The following is a 17,582-nucleotide window of genomic DNA, read 5'->3' as shown; positions in this document are numbered from 1 at the left end:
TTTTTAAACTAAAAAAGTTACAACTTTTTGTCTTAAGAAAAAAAGATGCGCAATCAAATTTTACATCCATATATATCTTTTGAAAATTAAAATTCGAAAATCCGGACCCACAATTCTTGCCAAATTTACTAGTTTGCGAAGACTTGTTTTTCGGAGGCAATTGATCAGATCTTGAGAACTGTTTGTTGGGCAGCCAACGTTTCTGGCAACATAATTGACATCTTTTCTAATTAAGCTTTTATCTCGATATGCCCAAAGACAAAGTGCGTTTCCGCTTTGACTAATATACTGATGAAAAAGTCCTGTAAAAATAAGAAATTTTCGTTGGAAATATTATTTGGACTATTCTAAAGCATCCATATTTAAAACAAAGTTTAGTTTATCATTAATTTAATTTATTTAAAGTTTTTCAAGCTAAATCAAATCTAATTGAATTTAATGTAATCACGTGAAGCCAGGGATATCAAACCGTTGAATAGGATGTGGATTATCAGCTACAAATCATAATGATACACTTTAGTGGATCCAAAATAAATGTTCACATACATATTTGAAATACAAAATTCAGCAGTTAACTTTTCAATTGAACATGGATTTTTAACCTACAAAATTAATGATCGAACGATAAATACGTATTTTAACCAAAGAGATGAATTTTAAATTAAAATGATAAGTATTCAGCCATTAAATTGAATTTTTCCCAAGGGAGTGCAATTTTCAACCAAGTAGTTACGTTTCAAACAAAAAAAAGATAAAATTTCTACCAAAATAGACTAACTTTAGTACCAAAGATAAATTTACTTTAAAAGATTTGAACTGTTATCCAAGAAAGATTTCTTATTCAAGAGGGAGATAAAATTTTTGCAAAATTGTTAAATTTTTAAGTTAAATAGGCGAGTTTTCTACAAAACAGTAGAATTTTTAAACCAAACATATTAATTTTTAAGAAAAAAGTTAATTTTAAACCAAATAGTTGAATCTTTTATCAAAATAGTTACATTTTTTAACAAAAAGTAAAAATTTACTAAGAAACCTGTTCATTAAAAAAATTACTTTATAGAAAAAGTAACTAAAATAGTTGAGTTTGTAAATGTTAAAATTCATTTTTGTATCCAAAAAGAAAATTTGTAACAAAATAGGTTAATTTTTACACGAAGAGATCCATTTTTAACTAAAGTGATGATTTCCCAACCAATAAAAAAAATTTTTAGCAAGCAAATTCAACTCACACCCAAGTTTTTAAATTTTTAACTAAACAAAATAATTTTCTACTTGAAAGAATAATTCTGTACCAAAAAGACGACTTTTTAACAAGGCATATTAATTTTTAACTTAATAGTTGAATTTTCAACAAAAAAGTATGGATTTTTAATCAAAAATGCAGTAATGAATTTCTTAGAATGTAACTTAAAATTGAACAAAGCCAAATCTTAAAACAAATAGTTCAATTTACAACTAAAAAGATAAATTTCTATCTATAAACGGAATAGCTAAGCTAATCGTATCTATTGATTTTGTAACAAAATTATAAAAAACGATTTTAAAGAACAATGAATGAATTTTCAAGAAAATAGTTTAAGATTCAGTTGAAAAAATTAATTTAAAAAAAAGAAAAACAATATGTCAAAATAACAGTTAAGTTTTCAAGTAAAAGGAATGACTTACTAACAAAAATGTGAATTTTTAAACAAATGACAATATTTTATTCAAAAAGACGAAAGTTCAAAAAAGTTACAAAAAAGAAAAAAAATTTCATTCCAGTGCGAAAAAACGTCACCCAAACTGTTAAATTTTCAAACAGAAAGGGTAAATTTTGTAAAAAGTAAGTGAATTTTTAAAAACAAAATATGAATTTTCAACGAAGATATAATTTTTAATCGAACAGTTGCATTTTCTTTGAAAATTATAGAATTTTCATCCAAAAAAGTCAAATTTTATACAAAATGATTGAATTTCTGACAGACAGTTGTGACTTATCTACAAAAATATAATTTACTGGCAAAAACTAATTACTCACAATATTGTTAAATTATCAACAATGTAATACAACTTTGATTTTTATCAGAAAATTTCTATCCAAATGAGACGAATTTTCATCCAAAAATATGATATGCGTTGATAATAAATTTGATCCACTTTCTGGATCAAATTGATTAAATGGCCTTTACTGCGATTCAATTCAATTTACTTTGCTGAATTGAATAAATTTAAAATGTATCATTTATTAATTAATTTATTTATTTTACCTGTAGATGAACTTGAAAGTGCGTGATAAGTGACAGAAGCCCCACCAGCACTTTCACCAAATAAAGTAACTCAATTTTTGTCTCCACCAAAAACATTGATATTCTTTTGGGCCCATTTCAGTGCAATAACTTGATCCTTTAATCCAAAGTTTCCTGGGGCAACTGAATCGCCAGTTGAAAGGAATCCGAGAAGTCCTAATCGGTAATTTATTGTAACAAGTGCAATATCTTTGTCCATAAGATAGAGCGGTCCATAATAATCAAAATTAGCATTTTCACTTTTAAAACCGCCGCCATGAATATACAACATTGCTGGTAATAAATTGCTGTTGCTGGTGATGTTGTCCTAAAAATTCTTCTTTATAAGTATTTCACAATTTTATCGTCATTTATTAGAATTTATTAGTAACTGAAAATGAAAAATAACTGAGAATTCAAATTTCAGGAAATAGTTAAATCCTCAAACAAAAGACATTAATTTTCCACGCGCTAAATTTTGCATAAAAAAGTATTTCAAGTAGGCACTATGCGTCTGCAAAAAGGATTTCGTAGCCTATTAGCATACCAATTAATTAATTCAAATCTCCATTATATACATATTGCCAACCTATTGCCCACATGTACAATTTTCACATCAATCACAACGTGAACAATGATACATCTGTTTAGTAGAACGGCTCCACTGATTCGGGAGAACCATTACCCCGAACAGGCTTAAGCGGTTAACCCCTTCGTTGGCAGAGAGAATTCGACAAAAAGTGCCAAAAATGGCAGGAAAATTTGTTATCCTGAAAATTTGCACCCTGGGGTTTTTGGGGTCGCTGAATCTGAAGTCAAAATTCAAAAATCTAAAATAGCGGATCCAATATGATGAACGAAAATACAAAAAACGGCTCTATTTGGATAAATTTCGGTATTCACGGGTTTTTGGGACGCTGAATCTGAAGTCGAAATTCAGAAAGTGATGTCAAAATTTAAAAAATTGAAATTGCGGACGAAAATATCTGCTATTTAAAATTTTCGAATTTTCACTGAAAATTCTGATTCAGCGACCCCAAAAACCAGTAAGTACCGTGATTGGTCCAAATAGAGCCGTTTTTTTTGTGTTTTCGTCAACCATATTGGATCCGCCATTTTAAATTTTCGAATTTTGACTTCAGATTCGGTTTCAGCGACCCCAAAAAACTCGCGAGTAAGACTTGAATGCAAATTTGGAGTAATAGTATAGTCGAGCCGTTCTGTACACGCGGCGCTTGCAGCACAGTATCGCGTTTGCGTAGTTTAGGAAAATATAGCCAAGTTTCAGAGCGACTGACCTGCGCGAGTTTGGGATAATCAGTGCAACGAATCTGGACTAGACGCCACACCAAAACGAAGTGCAGCAACTCTCTCACCGCTAGCTCGACGGTTTTACCTAACTTCTCTTTAGGTATCTAATCATAATGACTCGTTTACTCCACTTGCCCCTTGCTCCCCTCCTCATCATCTTCACTCCATTCGCCCAATTTCCCTATTTCCACGCCCTCATTACTTCTTGAGCCCCCTTTCTTCCCCTCATCTACTTAATATCCTACAGTAGCCTTGATCAGCTCTACCCTAGCCACTCTCTACAAGCCCTCACCTCCTCCTCTTGCCACCCTACGGTCACCACCAGTACTCTCCATTACCTACTTCCCTTCTCTTATTTACATGTCACTTATTTCTCTAATTACCTTCCTTCAAATCCTCCCCCCTCTTCTTTGCCTATCCTTACTTCCCTTGCTTTCGTAGCCTTTGCTTCCCCAACCATACTTATTCGCATCGCCTACTTCCAATCCCATTTTGACCTTCATAATTACCTATCTACATTCATAACTACCTCCTCGCTACATCTTATCGCCTCCAGTCCTAGTTCCCGCAGTCCCCACTTGTACCTTTCTACATTCCATCCTCTATTTACGAGCTTAGCTTTTTCCATATTACCCGTCATAAGCCCATCCCTATCTCATGTCAAGCTGCTTTCAACACCTAACTTATTTATCCTTACTTCTCCTCCCTTGCTCCGCACCTTGGCATTTCCCACTACTTGTTTTCATTTCCTACTTCTCATCAGATACTAGCCGTCGGTCAATGCGACATCCTCTCGCTTCCCTACTTTATTTTCACTTGCCAACTTTACCTTCACCCATTTCACCTACTTCACCGTTGCTCTCTTCCTCCTTTCTAACTTCCTAACTTCCTTTACTTCTGCTTCCCATATTTCTCCTACTAACACTCATCTTACTTTCCCTCACTTTCCCATACCTTATTTTGCGTAATTCCCCTACATTCCTTTGCTTTTCCTTCTGGAACCTCAACCATAACAGAATAATATTTAACCAAAACTTTAAATTTTTAATAAAAAAAGAAAGCTAATTAACTAATCATTAAAAATTCTTAAGAAGGTTCTAATTTTATTTTTAAAATCTATACAAAATTTATATATTTTTTCAATCTTTTCAATCTTTTTCAGAATTTTCAAGTATCTTTTAAAATGATTCAAATTTATCCTAAAATTTGTTGAATTTAAATAAAATAAACAGAGAGTGAACGAGCGTAGTCTGAAGTTGCGCATGGAGCGTAGCGTCGGGTCCTTCGTTGCGGAGAACTGTCGCATGGGTGAAATTGGTGGGAGACTGGCGCGAACATTTGAATGCCTGTGGCTGTGATGAACAGACAGCACTGAGAAGAATGAAAAGAAAATAGAGCGACAAATGATACTCGGCAAATGACAATGAATTTATTTTTTGACCGGGAATTTAAAAAATTTTTAGAAAATAAATCTGTCCAACTTTGATTTCAACCGTGTTTTAAATATTTAGCTAAATTGTTATATTTTTCAATTATGATTTCATTCAGTTTAGAATGCGTAATTCGAAAATCTTTCACTTTAAAAATGTTCTATTTTAATTTTTAAGCGTACACTTTTATTTCAAGAATTAAAAAAAATTAAAGACTTAAAAAATTAAATATTAGAAATGTTTGAAATAGATAGTTTAGGATAAAATAACATTTTTAGTCCATCAAGTGTGAGTATAAATTAATTATTAATGTTTTAATTGAACTGTAATTTATGTATTATAAAGTAAATAATAATTGATTTTACAAGACGATTCGGAAACAGTTCATAATTTTAGAATTTCCAGATTTAAACGTTAAAAATTAAAAAGTTTAAATTTGAGAGATTTATCAGTTAGACAAATGTAAACGCCCAAGTGAAACTTTATAAAGTATTTAAAATTTAAAAATAACTTTAAAATAATATTCGTAATTAAAGGCTTTAATTAAATTTCAAATATTTTTTCAGTTTAAAATATTCCATTTTTAAACCATGCAATTTGAAATTTGTTAATTAAAAAAAAATAACAATTATCTAATATTTAGAGATATCTGACTGTTCATTTAAAATCCGTAATTACAAATGAAATACACTAAACTGAACAGAAAGTTAAACTTTGAACGTTGCAATTTTAATTACACTATTTAAAAAATTTTAATTTGTTACTCAAATTGTTGAATTGTTATGTATAAATAACCATTTAACACCTACTGTCCTTAGAAACAATTCGAGTAAGTTCACTTCTTAAATTAAAAGTTAAATTTTCTATTTCAAATACTTCAGATATCCTTAAAATACTTTAAATTTTTATTTCAAAATCTTGAAAAAACTGAATGTTGTTTTACGTTTTTTAAATTTTGAAGTATTTTTGAAACTTTTCAAGACCTTCCAAATTTCTTTTAAAATGATTTGCATTTGTCCTAAATCTTTTTAAAAAGTCAGCAAAATTAAAAAAAAAATTGCTTAAAATTTTCCACATTCATTTTTCATTGTTTCGTAAAACTTTCAAAATCTTTTTGAACATTCTCTTAAATTAATTTTAAAAAATAAAAAATGATTTTTAATTTTCCTACGAATCTTAAAAAAATGTGTTTCATTCTTATAAAGCCCTTTACAATTCTTAAAACACTTTAAATTTTTTTAAATACTGTAATTAACCCATTAATGACCAAAGCTATCAATTTTATAACATGAGTTTGACCGCGAAATTTATGGGTATAACAAAACAATAAATAGGTCAAAAGTAGTGTTCCTTATGTTTTTGGGTGAGATAAATTCGAATCCGTGGTCAAAATTTGAATATTTTGACTTAAAAATTATATATGGCGGTTTTTGTATACAAAAATAGTGAAAAATGTTTGATTTTTTATTTTTATAATTGTTTCCAGACATAAAACGCTTTAATATCTTAAAATTTCTTCAACCATCGGTTCACAAAATTCTTAAACTTTAACAAAAAATTTTTATATAAATGTTTTTTCTTTCAAAATGGCGGACAAAATGCAAAAATGTTCTAAAAACTGGGTTTTTCCATCATCTTTGTTGTTCTCAAAAACTTGAAAGTTTTAAAAAAAAGTTCCATGGAATCAAAATGTCTTACCATAGAATACTATGAATTTTTTTAAGATTTCTTAGAAAAAATTTCATAGTATTCTATGGTTAATTTCAAGACACTTTTAATATATGGAACTTTTTTTTAAAACTTTGAAGTTTTTGAAAAAAAAACAAAGATGATGGAGAAAAACAGTTTTTAGGACAGTTTTGCATTTTGTTCGCCATTTTGGAAAAAAAACATATGTACAAAAATTTTCTGTTAAAGTGTTAGAATTTTTTGCACCGATGGTTGAAGAAATTTTAAGATATTAACGCGTTTTATGTTATAATATATTCGAATTTTTACGGAGGATTCGAATTTAGCTCACCCAAAAACATAAGAAACAGTACTTTTGCTCTATTCATTGTTTTGTTATACCCATAAATTTTGCGGTCAAACTCATGTTATAAAATTGATAGCTTTGGTCGTTAATGGGTTGAAATTTTAACGTTCAAAGTTTAGTTTTTTGTTTAGTTTTGTGTTTTTGATTTGTAATTACGGATTTTGAATAAACAGTCAGATATCTCTAAATATTAAATAAATGTTATTTTTCTTGTTTAAAAATTTCAAATTGAATGGTTTAAAAATGGAATATTTGAAACTAAAACAATATTTGAAAATTAATTAAAGCTTTTAATTACGAATATATTAGGTTAAAGTTATTTTAAAACTGAAAATAGTTTATAAAGTTTCAATCGGGTGCTTACATTTTTCTAACTGATAATACTAAAATTTAAACAGTTTAACTTTTAAAGTTTGAATCTAAAAATTCTAAAATTATGAACTGATCCCGAATCATCTTCTGAAATCAATGATTATTTACTTTTTAATATTTAAAGTACAGTTGAAAAATATAACAATTTAGCTAATTATTTAAAACACGGTTGGAAACAAAGCTAGACAGATTTATTTTCAAAAAATTTGTAAAATTTCCGGTCAAAAAATAAATGCACTATCATTTCCCGATTTCCAGGTCCAGCGGGTTTGCTCATCACAACTACAGACATTCAAATGTTCGCGCGGCTCTCCCACCACTTCCCTCCATGCGACGGTTCTCCGCAACGGGGGAGCCGAGGCTACGCTCCTTGCGCAACTTCAGACTACGCTCGTCCACTCTCTGAAAATAAATATAAATGATAAATCAAATTTTTTTGAAAAATGTCTAAATTTTCTTATTAAGATAATTTTTTAAAATGAAAACTGTTTTAATTTTTCCCAAGAATCCCAAGTGAAATTATATTTATTATCTTGAGACCATTCAAGACTCGTACACTTTTTATTTTGTTTGAAAGTTTGTGTATATCCTTTTAAATTTTTTCATTATTTTAAAATTTAATAAAATTTTTAGAATGATTCGAATTTTTCGTAAAATTTTTTAAACTTTTTTTAAATTAAAAATATTCTAAAAGTATTTTAAATTTGTCGTTTAAAGTATTTCAAATTCTACATTTTATTAAAAAATTAAATCCTTTTAAATTGAAAATTATTATTATGATTACTCTCAAAGCTTCCAAATATCTCTTAATCCTATTCCAATTTTTATTGAATTTTTTATTCGCGCAAAATAGGAAGATTGGAAATTTGTGAAAATATTAGAATATTAGAAAAATATCATTTAAAATTTTCCCACAAATCTTAACTGAGTTTTTTATGCTCTTTAAACTTTGTTTCAAAGTTTTTGAAATCTTCTTGATATTTATATTATTTTTTCATCTTTTCAAGACTTTCAAAACTTCTGAATATCTTTTAAAATAATTCAAAGTTTTTCTGAAAATTTTTTAAATCCTGAAAAGTTAACAAAATTCGTCTTTAAATCTTTCACATTCTTCTCTGACTTGTCTCGAAGTTTTCAAAATTAAAAATTCTATTTTTAAATAAAACCTATATCATCTTAAATTTTCCTAGAAATCTTTTGTTTGGTACCATTTATTTTTTCATGTATCGACCCTGACAGTGTTCATCGTACACTTTATAGATTAAGATATTTTAAATTGCTTGACCAGAAATTAAATTTATTTTGTTAAGAATAGAAATATTTCTCGGGGTTAAACAGTTATTTCGATTTGAAATTTGCTTCTCTATGAAAAAATGCTAATAAGCATTCAGTAAAATAATTTGCAGTTTAAAGAACTTGCTGAGTACGATTTTTTCGTATAAAAACCAATTTTTATATCTTGGGGTGAAAAATAAAAATTAATTTTTTAAATTTGTAAATCCAGATAATTAATAATGATTTTAAATGGTTAAAGCTTACCAAAGATGTATTGAACTTCATCATTGGTGTGAAAACATTGAAAAACAGACAGTCCTCATTTCCGATGACTTTTCCACTAACTTTTTGTGGACACATATTTCCCTCTTTATTAGATAAATATACTCCATCCCATTTTTTGGCTGGTAAAGGCCCACTGAATCTAAATTCATATTCAGATTTCATATTCAGTTTCTCGCAGGTGAAATTTTATTTTCAACGTAGGAAAAATATTCGAATTCATTTTAAAATAAAAAAATATGTAAATACCTTCCTCAGTATACAATATAAACTATGACCTTTCAGGCTCTTGTTCTGTCCTTGTACTCCTCCTCCATTGATCAAAGTTTGGTGAGACTGAAATGATAACTGGAATTTCCTCCTTACGACGACTCGGCTAATTATTTTTGAAATGATTTCTTACTCGCAAAATACGCTTCTCATACCAAGGAGGTAGTTGGACGTATACTTTAAATAGTAGATAATACCAGCAGCAAAATTGCCAAGAATTAAATTGAAACTCTGGAGAAGTAAAATAAATATTAACATTTTACCTTAATTTTCCAATTGGAGGTTGCGCATAAGGGATTCCAATGAAAGCGGAAATATTTCGTCCATTTCTAGATTTAAGTATATTTCCTTGAACTAATCCTTCAGCTATTTCAATCACAGATTGCGCAAGTAATCCATAAATAAATACTGAAATTAATAACAAGGATAAAAACCCAAGTTGGTTATTTGAAAAATTCATTGCTGAAAAACACTAATTTTGAAAATAAAAAAAAATTTCCTTTAAAATTAATGAACCATAAACTTGGTGTGAGCCTGGAAGACTTTTGTGAAATAAGAAGAGATTATTGCTTTCATACAATGCTTTAAGCAGATATTAAAATAAATTGAATCAAATTGATAAGCTATCAAATCGTAATTCATCATTCTAAGATAGCCCACCAGCGTGAATCAATCATGGAAAAAAAGATTTTTAGAAATTGCGCATTTTAAAGTAACGTCAAAGATATTATAAACTTAGATGCGGTACGGGGCGTGGGAGTGGGGAATTATATATATAGGACATCACATTTTCCGCCCTGTCGAGGTGCTGCCCTCATCGTACTACGAAGTCTCTTGTTTTCTCATTCTTCTTAAAATATGACGGTAAATCAGTAGAAAGATTTTTTGAGGTTAGAAAAGTTTGACATGTATGTATTTCTGAATTTTTTCAGATCTGAAGCTTGATCCAGGTTTTCGATACAGTCTTTTTTTTAATTATAAAAAAAATGTTCTCGAAAAATCATGTTTCTAATTTAAAAAAAAGTATTATAGAAAGACATTTCGATATATTTCTGGATAAGATATTTTGGTTGAAAATGTATATAGTATTTTTTAAATGACAAAAGTTCTTCCAAAAAATCGAAATGTTAATTAAAAAACACGTGTTTTTGTATATTAATTTGACGGTAAAATTTTTTATATAATTTTAAATTTAAATTCAAACAATAATTTATAATTCTTTAAATATTAAACAAAAATTATTTGAAACAAGGTTTTATTATCGTATTTTTAATAAATAATTAAAATTGATTAAAAAACAATTTTATTTGGGGAGTTTTCTTATTTGGGAATTTTCTAATTCGTTAATATTATAAACTGCTCAGGAATTTTATTAGTTTTGGAATTGTATTTTTCGGGACAGAGAGTTTTACCGATTCGGGAATTTTATTTTTCGGGATATTTCAGCCGTCCCCATAGAATTACAGAAAATTTTCTCTAATTATAATTTCGGCGCTCGATCTTGTTGATTTTTTCCTACAGTATTTGTCACTGGTAAACGGGGGTGATTTTCTCTTAGAAAAAAAGTGATTAAAATTTGAAAAAATTGGGTAGGCTTTTTTGACATCTCGGTATGTAAAAAAGGTAAGCTTCAGAAAATTTAAAAACTAATTTAAGAACTATTTATACTCTTTTAAGATACCAATACAATTTATACAACACTAATTGTTAAATTTGTAAATTTTCAGGCCTTCAGTTTAAGAACTTGAATTTTAACGTTAAAATTGCTTCATTTTCAGAATACAGCCTTATTGTTTGAATTTTCAGAATTTTCGTTATTAGTTATAAGTTAGGTAAAAAATAACATTATGGGATTCGAAATTGTTGAAACGCGAAAAAGTTTAAATTTAACATTTAAAAATGCGAAAATACACCATTTTCCATGTTCATTTGCAATCCAGCGAGTCACTTTCTTCCGCTTCTTTTGAAAGTCGATCCTTTGCTTTCAGTTTTCTTTTTAAAATATACCTGGAATTCAACGCATTTCAAATTAAATGTTTGCAGCTGCATTTAGATTCAATTATACAAAGGTTTTTGGTTTTAAGTATAAATTAATTAAAACATTGTATTTGTTTTTCAGGATTATAAGTTATAACTTCTAAAATGGAATAATTTTAGCTCAAACATTAAAAAGTAGACTAATTTCAAATTTAAAGAGATCCTATCACATACATTGAACTTTTAAAACCACTGTCCTTTTTTAAGGTTTTTAAAACTTTTTTAAAAACTTTTTTAAACAATTTTGGTTGTGATTTCTTAATAAAAGAATAAGTGCTATTTAGTCTCCAGAACAGCAATTTTAAAAATATTTAAAGCCTTAATAGTTGAGACATTTTAAATTTGTAGTCTTCAGTATATTGAATAATTTCAAATTTAAAGCTATTAAAATATGTCATCAGAATTTTTGAATGGAAAGTGTTCGATAATTTTAGATTGGAACATTTCAAATTATTAAGTTACAAATTAAAATCGTACAACTTGAAGTTTCATTAATTTTTTGATCATTTGTCACCCCCACAAATTATTATCTTTTTGTTGTTGTAAGAAAGTAACGCCTGATTTTTGTGAAAATTAACAAATATATATTAAAGGTTTACTCAAGGTCATTTTTGTTCAAAAAGCTTGTTCCTGTATAAATTGACTCTTATTGTTTCCGATTTCGTTCTGTCACTCAGGGATTGTGTTTTTCATAGAAAACATTAAAATGCGGTTTTTTCATGTTTATAAAATTATAATTGAAGGTCACTCGGGGTAATTTTCTATGAAAAATATTGACTTACAAAGAATATTGGTCAAACAATAGAATGGATTTCTTCGCCCGAGATACAAACGTAAATTGTACTATAGTAAAAACAACTAGAAAAATTTAGATGAAAGATAAAATTTATTAAAGAAAACAAACCTTTGTCGACCTATAAATATTAATTTTATTCTCCGAAAGATTTTTCAAAAATCTCTTCGAAACACTTTTATTGCAACAATTCAATTGAAGAAAAATATTAAAAAAAAAAAATAAAAATAGTGCTATTTTTACATACAATTCTTAACATGAAAAAAGTGTGTGTCAAAGCACAATCCAATCCGACTATTTTTTCGAAAGTTATCCGATTAACAGACAACCACAACATCAATTTGAACGACGACGTAGACGCCAGAGAGGCAGATGGATACCGACGTAAAAACTTGTTTTTCTGACTCATGGAGCCTCAAAACGTCGAAATTTCATGAAATTCGCGAAAGTCATTTTTCGCACAAAACTCTTTTCATTATGGATGGGAATGTGATAAAATAATCATGGGGCTTTGAAAAAGTAGCGTTTTTCGTCTCTTGACTTTTTTCCATATCAAGCTTTTTTTCGCTGCAAATGTCCATTTTCGTTTCGTTTTTTGGAGTTTGAAAATTCTTTAACTTTGTTAAGTTTGATTTTATCAGAAAAAGGGGCCTCAAAACGTCGACATTTGATAAAATCCGAAAAAGTCATTTTTCATAAAAAACTAATACCTTCTCATTTTGGATGAGAATGTAAAAATTATCAACAAGATTTGTAGAAAATCTTTCAAAGAATGAAATGATTGTCTCGTAAGTTAGAACCAAAAAAATACTATTTAAAAAAAAATGAAAGTTGTTCTAAATATTGAGCTAGACTCGCGACCGGGACAAATCGGAAAATGAAATCTATTTACTTTGGAAATTGAAAAAAAAAACAATTTTCAATAATAAACAATTTGAAAAAGAATTGTCACAATTTCAGAGTCACAAATTTAAACTTTGAATGTTACTATTATAATTGTTTTTTTTTATTTGTATTTCGAAGGTAGAAGTATTTTATTTTGATTTTTAAAGAACAGGATTTACAAAAATGTTAGGAAATATGGTAAAAGTATCAAAAGTATCAATTCTCTTTTAAATTATTTCAAATCTTTTTCAATTATTTTAAAAAGTTTTTGGAACTTTTAAATGTCTTTTAGACTGTTTTGAAATGTTGACTTTTTATTTTGAAAAATTACATAATTTTAAGAGGAGGTATAAAAATATGGCACCACTGAAAAAAATCCCGAAAGGGATGAACGAAAAATTCCAAAAAATGAAATCTTCGGCACCTGAATAATAATTTTATAAAAATTGTATTAAAAAATACATTAAAAAACACGTGCACTTTGAAAGAAAAAAAATTTTCTGTCTAAATTTTCTTTGTACCTACATAAGAACATTTTTGAAACAAACTTTGCAGGATTCAATTCAACAACGATTTATATCAATATTTATTCCTATTATTTTTTTTATTAATAAAAAATTCGATTTTTCAGAACTTTTTTATATTTTTTCCAAATACAATGCACATTTTCAAACAAAATTTTCCATACAGAAATATATATATATTCGATTATTGTATTTTTAATAAATAAATAATATTTAATAAACAATTTTTTGAATTGTTTAAATTCATGAATTTTGTAGTTCGGATATTTTATAATTTAGCAATTTTCTTTAGGGATTTTCAAATTCGGCAATATCTTATTGTCCGGAAATTTATTTATTTTATTTTTCGTGAATTCTCCAATTCGACTTTTATATTTCTGGACTTTTATAATTTCGGGAATTTTATTCTTTGGTTATCTTTCAATTTACGAATTTTACAGTGTCGGGAATTTTATTTTTCGGGGGTTTCCAGTCGCTTTTTCCGAAAAATAAAATTCCCACATCACTGTAAGGATTCCGAAATTATAACATGGTCGAAATATAAAAGTTCTGAATTGGAAAATTCTCGACAATTTACAATCTTACCGAACTTGAGTATTTCCAACAGAAAATTTCCGAATTATACAATGTCCGGGCTAGACACTCCCTAATTTGTACAATTAAAAAATGGTTTGTTAACAAATATTTTTTTTAATAGAATAATAAAATACTTATACCAAAGAAAAACCTGTTTTATTGTTTAAAGTTTCTAAAAATTATTGTTAGAATTTAAAATAACAATAATTGTACAAATGTATTTTTGAATAAAAAACGTTGTTTGAAAATGAGCATTGTATTTTTGTACATTACAGAAAACTCTTGCAAAAATAAAATCATTATTTAAAAAAATAAAAATAAAAGTCGCGTTAAATTAGTCTGAATTGAATCCTGCAAAGTTTATTTCAATTGAAGCTCACGTGTTTTTAAATTTATGTTTGTATCAAATTTTTATACAATTATTGTTATTTTAAATTAAAACCATAATTTAACAAAATTAAACATGAAACAAAATTTCTATAATTATTGTATTCGTAATAAATAAATAAAATTGGCCACAAAACTGTTTTCTCAATTTCTGCAATTCGGGAATTTTCTAGTTTGTACATTTTATCATTAGACAACATTCGGCCTGGAGTTTTATTATTCGAGAATTTTCAAATTCGATAATATTGTAAACTGTCCAGAATTTCACTATTCTAGAATTTTTAAATTCGGGATTTTTAGGTTTCAACATTTTATAATTTCGGGAAATTTACAGTGTCGAAAATATTTCAAAAATTTTCAAAGATTTATAGGATTTTAAAAAAATCTGGAAGGTTTTGAGGCATTTTTTTGCATAATTTTTCATAAAGTTTACGACAAAATGGGAATCATTATAAATATATTTTAATGTTCTGAAAAACTTAAAAAATAATTTAAATTATATATATTTCGATTAAGCCGTAGTAATTATAATAATTTAAAGTTTATTTTAAAATATATTTTATGGAACATGATATTTTTTATGAATATGCCAGTGAAATTCTGTTCGTATAATTTTGTTTACCAATGCGAAACGTAATCTGGCTCGGAACTGCTGTCTTAATATCTCAAAACCGAAAGAACAATTTTCATATCACTTGGAATCATAATTATATTTTTATAAAAGTCTAAAAAAATCCATAGAAATTGCAGACCACAAAAATAAAAATAAAAAATAAATAATATCAAAGAACTATATATAGATAATATATAGAATGAAAATTATAAGTAATAATTTTAGAAATAGTGGAAAATATATGAAACCGCAATGTAAATTACTCATCGACTTTTATTTGTGGTACTTATTAAAATAACCATATTTTGCAAATTAATAAATGTAAAAATGTTTTCATTGGCAATTTACTTTCAATCCAAATAGTTCTTGTCCAAGCTAAGTAACCATTAGTGCGCCTCGAGGGGCCTACTGAGAGTTGCTTACAGTGCTCCAAGTGGCTGTTGTCGATTGGTGCTTTAGCCGGGAAGCGGTGGGTAGAGGGGAACTGACAATTTTCGCCGGACGCGCAATCTACATTTATCGCGGGTAACTAAGCCCGCATCGCATCTACGTTTCTAATATCTTTGGTAACGTACACAAATAAGACTCACCTACCTACAAAATAACAAGGAATCTGTATTACCATAGAAGATGGTAACAATCGATCAGTGGAGAGCTCTTTCAAGCGACCGTAAAAATCGAAAATTAACTCTATTGATCTAATGTAACTTCTTCAATAATTGAAAATCTTTGATGTATTTTCAGACTAGATGCAGGTATGAATTAATTTTAAAAATAAAAATTTTTTTTCTGAAAAAGGATCTTCTCCTTTCGCTCTTGACTGGCAATCAGAAAACCTGGATTCGATTCCCAGCGAAGCGAAAAGAGATCTTTTTTCAGAAAAATATTTAAATTTAAATAATTAATTTATAGTTCAGTCGAGTATGAAAAGACGTTAACATTTTTCTGTTATTTGAGGAGTTAGTTTAAATCTGAATGAGTAAATTTTTCATTTTTATGGTCAGTGAAAGAGATCTCCACTGATTGACTGTTTTCATCTCCTACGATAGCCCAGATTCCGTGCAAAATTGACATATATGAAATGTAACACTTTGCGAAAGACAGCGTATATTTCTAGTAGCTTAGTGGCTACAGCGTGCAACCAGAAATAGGAAGACCTGGGTTCAATCGATTTAAAATCGATTGAAAATATTAATTTTCCCACAAAAGAAAATAACGTAACCCGAAATTGTTAAAAGATTCTAAATCTTCTTTATATCATAATGATTTTTATTTTAAAATACACATTTAAGGTGTTGAAACCTCTTGTCCAGCCCTCCAACAAACGCGTTTTGTGCTGCTAAAAAATGCTAAGGCACTATGGTGCAAATATGGCACGGAGTAAATAACAATAACTTAATCATCACAAATCTGTCCACTGCGTGGGAAAACTCTCGTCGCGTGCCAAATCATCGACAACTGAAATTTACTGATTGTGAATTCTCTTTCGTTGAAGCTTTTTCGGCTATAATTAACACTATCTCATCACGTGCCTCGTGAAAAAAATCATAAGAGAAAATTTTTAGATCCAATTCAAAAACAACTTTGTTATTAAACATTTTATTATACCTTGTGCCTTTTTGTTCATAAATTTATTTAATTTATTTTTAATTAATAAGAAAAAATTTGGAGCTGTTTTTGGGTAAACAGCTTCCGTCTATTTTTTTCTGTCTTGTGTCATTTCTCAAAAAAAATTTTTTATAATTTTTAATGTTTTTAACGAATGAAACACAAATTACATGTCAAATTAAAAAATGATTAAAAACGAATTTTATATACATATTTTTAGGTGCATAATTTTTGTCTATTCATTTTCATATCTAGCAGTTTGACCAAAAAATGGAGTTTTAAGTTTTTTATTTTTTTTATGATTAAAACGAGAAACGCTAATGAAAAATTTAAATCTTCTATCCTTCAAAACAAACATTTTATTTCTCTCGCATATTTTTCATATCGTGCGCTGTTTGGCTTAAAATGTTCCTTTTCGTTTTCTTTTGTAATTTTTCATACGCTCGCAAATGTGTGCAAACACACTCTTATAATTTTCTCTTCAGTGAAAAAAATCGCAAGGTTATTGAGCTGACAGATAAACATACATACATTCATATATACAGAAATGCATATACAATCCCATATTCACGCTTATATACAGTCTGTCAAGTTAAAGCGTGGGTGGCTTTACTCGCAGTCGGTAAGGTGTATCGACATGATTTTGGTGTCAAAATATTAAGAAGAGCTCCCTCTTTCATGCTTTTTGATTTAACATTCAGTTTGCTTTCAATTCTCATCTTGTTACCACGTTACAAAAAATGAGTTCCGTATATGTAGGTGCAATCTCCCAAACCCATGTTTCGAGAAACAAACCCAGAGATGCACTTTTATCGGAAGTTTTACAGTCCGCTGCACTAATCTTGAGGTTGAATGTGTCCAGGCATGTGATGACGTCACGTAACCCCAAACAGAAGCCTCGTCGGTGAATATTACCTCGT

General features: G+C 28.3%; 1 pseudogene; it reads right to left on the bottom strand.

Moving 5' to 3' along the window:
- LOC117180554 overlaps positions 1 to 17,582 on the bottom strand; it is a 34,124-nt pseudogene that overhangs the window by 623 nt on the left and 15,919 nt on the right.

Source organism: Belonocnema kinseyi, chromosome 9 (assembly GCF_010883055.1).
Source record: "Belonocnema kinseyi isolate 2016_QV_RU_SX_M_011 chromosome 9, B_treatae_v1, whole genome shotgun sequence".
NCBI lineage: Eukaryota > Metazoa > Arthropoda > Insecta > Hymenoptera > Cynipidae > Belonocnema > Belonocnema kinseyi.
Note: the sequence above shows the minus strand (reverse complement) of the source record. Positions and strands in the feature narration are given on the sequence as shown.